Source organism: Mirounga leonina, unplaced genomic scaffold (assembly GCF_011800145.1).
Source record: "Mirounga leonina isolate KUSES-001 unplaced genomic scaffold, KU_Mleo_1.0 Mir_91, whole genome shotgun sequence".
NCBI classification, from domain to species: Eukaryota; Metazoa; Chordata; class Mammalia; order Carnivora; family Phocidae; genus Mirounga; species Mirounga leonina.
Genome location: NW_023270839.1, coordinates 22,229,694 through 22,234,041, shown reverse-complemented (window position 1 = coordinate 22,234,041; position 4,348 = coordinate 22,229,694). Strand labels below are relative to the sequence as shown.

Below are 4,348 nucleotides of genomic sequence, written 5' to 3'. Positions count from 1 at the left end.
ATTCCCCTCACCCCTCAGCCATAATAATTGGGTCAGGAATGGGCATGTGATGCAGAAAGAAGTAATGAAATATTTACTGAAGTTTCTGGGAAATGGGGAGTGAGAATCAGTGTGGTGAAAGGTGAGATTGTTGCGGTCACCCTGAGGATGAGGTGGGATGACAGAGAAGAGCATCGCTGACAACAACTGACCCTCAGAATAAAAGGCACTTAAAGTTAATCCTACTTCTGGGTTTCTCAGTTATGTGACTCTGGGAATTTTCTTGTTTGTACTTTTATGAGCTACATCATTCATACAAAAAAAGAAGCTAAAATATATGTGAGGTTTAAAAGCAATTATAGGGGGGCGCCTGGGTGGCTCAGATGGTTAAGCCTCTGCCTTCGGCTCAGGTCATGCTCCCGGGGTCCTGGGATCGAGCCTGCATCAGGCTCCCTGCTCCGCAGGAAGCCTGCTTCTCCCCCTCCTTCCTGCTCGAGCTCTCTCTCACTCTCACTATCTCTGTCTCTCTCAAATAAATAAATAAAATATTTTCTTAAAAAAAGCAATTATAGGTTCTCCCTAGGCGCCAGGGAAACAGGGCAGGGCTGCCTGGGGGCAGGATGGGGGAGTGGGGCCTGCAGGGGGAGGGCCCTGCGGCGAGGAGCTGGGGCTTGCTGAGGTCACACTCACTTGCAGGGGCCACCCACAGCGTGGAGCAGGACTTGAGCCTCTCTCACAATCAGGACATGGTCATCGTGCATGGGAGGTGCTGCTGTCCAGAGAGGGCCGCAAGGCGGGCCTGCAATTGCCACATGGCTCCACAAGCTAGCGGAGGACACCACCACGGGCCCGCAGGCAACCTGGAGCTCCTCCTCACGCGGGCAGTGGGAAGACTTGGCATCCCGGGGGAAACTGGTCTCCGTGCAGAAATCTTTGGGCCAGAATTGACTACTCTCTCAAGGTCTGGCTGTATATGCCTCCCCTGAAAACAAGAAACAGTTTGAGGAGGAGAAATTGTTGAGACAAGGAGGAAAATTGGAGAAGATCCAGACCAGGGCAAGTGGGAGGACTGTGAAGTTTCTGAGAAGTTGTCACCTGGAGGTGGGGATGAACAACTACAAATGTTAACTAAACCCTGAAATAGTTGCCCACCATTTCTTCAAAACTAAGATAAGATAAAATCAGAGAGGGAGGCAAAACCTGAGAGACTCTTAACTCTAGGAAGCAAACTGAGGGTTGTTGGAGGGGTGGGAGGTGGGGGAGATGGAGTGGGTGATGGGCATTAAGGAGGGCACTGGGTGTTATAAGCAACTGATGAGTCAGTAAATTCTCCCCCTGGAAATAATAATACACTATATGTTAACTAAACTGAATTTAAATAAAAAAATTTTTAAAAATCGGTGTTGTGATGGCCCCACATGCATTAAGGTTACCAGAAGAGCCCATTACACAGTGGGCGACAGTGAATGGACTCAATGCTGTGAGGGTACCTATGTCTGTGGTGAACCTGGAAAGCCCCAAAAGCTACAAGGACTGCTTAGCCCAGCAAGCTGCCAAGGGAATGGCCCCCACCAGCTCCGAGACCATCTGAACCTACTCCCCCTCGAAAGCCAAAGGGCAGAATCAGAGGAGCAGTGAGCAAAGATGGGCCACCACCGTGACACCACTCTCAGCTCTGACCAAATAAGGGAATTTTAGAGAGCACATGGGGACATCGGGCTAAACTGCACGTGCCCGTTGAATCCTCCATATCTCCCACCTCCACCCTTGGCTGTTATCACGTGGGGCCTTGTTGGGGCCGTCCTGCTCAAGGAATACCAAGCTATAGATTTGATTAGCTGAATAGTGACAGATGGAAACCGTCTAGATCCTGTTTAGGCTTTTCCTCCACTGGAATGCTTTGGAGCAAATGCAAGCCACTGTCTCTAATACTGGGCGTGCTCTCATACAAACCGAACATTGATGTCTCAAGAGGAAACAAAGAGGCTGTGTTCTTTATATTTAAAATAATAATAATAATAATAATAATAATAATAATAATAAAATTATAAAGCAAACACCAATGTCACCACCAAGCAAGGCAAGAGAGAATATTTCTAGCACGTCAGAAGGCACCTATATACTTCTCCCACCTCCCAGAGGTAACCCCTTGCCTAACTTTGGTGGTAATTATTCCTCCTCTATCCTGTATAGTTTGTTTGCCCTCCAGATACACTCTCCATCTTTCACCTTGTTCTGTGCCCCAAGAGAAATAAATTTATGTATTATACTAGCAGATTGTCTTGTCCTCTGGTTTTCGGTTGAATGTGACCAAAGGGAGGGATTGGAGGAAGATTAGAATATTGGAGAGGAGAAACCAGGGAATTTCTTTGTCACTCAGACTCTAGGGCAGTGGCTGGGCGGCAGCTGTGTCTCCTCTTTGAGGTTCCCACCACGCGTAGCCCTTCCCTTTGTGTCTCCCTGTGCCATCATGGTTCCAGCCTCTACCCAAAGGCCCCAGCTTCTGGGCTCTGGTAATGCTCTCTACGTCCCTCCAGCCCAAGGAGTTCCTGCTGGGAATGCTAATCTCCAGTAAGAGCCACCATCCTTCTGTGGTTTCTCAACTCTGACAAGATATACTTGCTCCCAAGTGACGGGTTGATTCCCTAGACAGATGACACTGTATCAGGGGCATAGTTCTGGTCTTTGTTGCTGGCAGGTTGGGCATCTGATGGCAGCAGAAGCTAGATAATAATGTTTGCTGATATTTTGTGCATGATTTCTCTTCCTGAGTACAATTCTTTCACATCTTAATAGGTGGTAGCAATATTATTAGGACATTAAAATTTTAATTGGGAACAGGGTCATCTTTTCTGATTCTCTGAAAGAGTTTTAGGTTGGAAGTATTTCTTCTGGAATGGCAGACAGAAGTCACTGGAAAATATAATTTGGGATATTCTCTGGCTTTAACTATGGTTCCAGATCCTTTAGTCATTAGATAACTACCCATACTTGCTACTTCTTTTGTATGCTTTGGTTAAGTTCATTTCCCTAATAGAAATGTTTCAGTTTTTCTAAATTTTCAAAGTTATCAGCATAATGTTGTTCATACTTCTTTCACACTAAGCTTTATTTTTTTTTTTTTTAACATTTATTTACTTGCTTATTTTAGAGAGAAAGAGAGCACACACGTGCACGAGCTGGGTGAGGGGCTGAGGAAGAGGGAGGGAGAGAATCTCAAGCAGACTCCCTTCGAGCAGGGAGCCCAACACAGGGCTCGATCCCAGGACCCTGAGATCATGACCTGAGCCGAAATCAAGAGTCCAAGGCTTAGCCGACAGAGCCACCCAGGCACCCCATTTCTCACTAACCTTTTAAGAACTGGAAGATCTATAGTGATGTCCCTGTTATTTCTGATAATAGTTATTTATGTTTTCTTTCTTTGGAAAAATCTCTAACAAGATCAGTCATTAAATAAAAAAATAGATTATGGATTTTTTAAAATCTTCTCTATTGTTTGTTTTGTAGTTCTATAATTTCTACCTTTATTATTTCCTTCCCAATTTTTAGATTGATTTTGCTATTTTTATTTTTTTAAACTCTTCTCAAATTTCAAGTGCAGACTGAGTGTTATAAGTGATAAATCACTAAATACTACTACTCCTGAAACCAAAAATAAATAAAATACTTCCAAACCCTGCTGCCTAGCACGCTGTCCCCTCCCCAGGACTCTTCCCCTCCCAGGACCTAACCATACCCACCAATCCTGGCGTGGTGCTGGGGGGTAAGGCCTGGAGTGGGGACTTCAGGATGCTGCTGGCCTTGGACCTCACCATTGTTATCCCGGCGGTTAAATATTATTAATATTGCCCCAGCCTCTTCCTCCTCTTCCTCCCTGACTCCCCATAAAAGAGTTCCTCCTCCTGACTTCCTTATTTCTGGGTCCTGTATCTCATTCTCCTGTTCATGTTACACGGAGCCTCCTCTGAGCCCCTCCTTTCCTCTCCTCTCCTGCTCACCTCCAATTGGTTGTCTTCTCTATGGCTTTGACCTCTTCTACTCTCTGCCACTCCTCCCTCATCTCCTTCTTTCCCCTCCCTATGGCCTCCACTCTGGAACAGACCTCGACTCCTGGCCCAGTTTCCTTGGCCCCTGCTAAACTTGCCCTACCCCCATCCCTTCCTCCTCCACAAACTTGAGGCCAAAGCCTGCCTTCCCTATCTTGCTTCCTCATGGGAATATACCTTTTAACCAAGGTGGTGGCCTTACCCCAGGAAATGCCACCTCAATTAGAAATCTTTATACAGAAAAGGTATTTCATAAATATTTATTAAATTCAGTCAACTGATTAAAACAATTCAAGTGCACAGAATTATATTAATTATAAACC

General features: G+C 45.6%; 1 pseudogene; it reads left to right on the top strand.

Moving 5' to 3' along the window:
• The first annotated feature begins 599 nt into the window (after positions 1 to 599).
• LOC118003558 lies at positions 600 to 1,907 on the top strand (annotated as a pseudogene).
• The last annotated feature ends 2,441 nt before the right edge of the window (positions 1,908 to 4,348 follow it).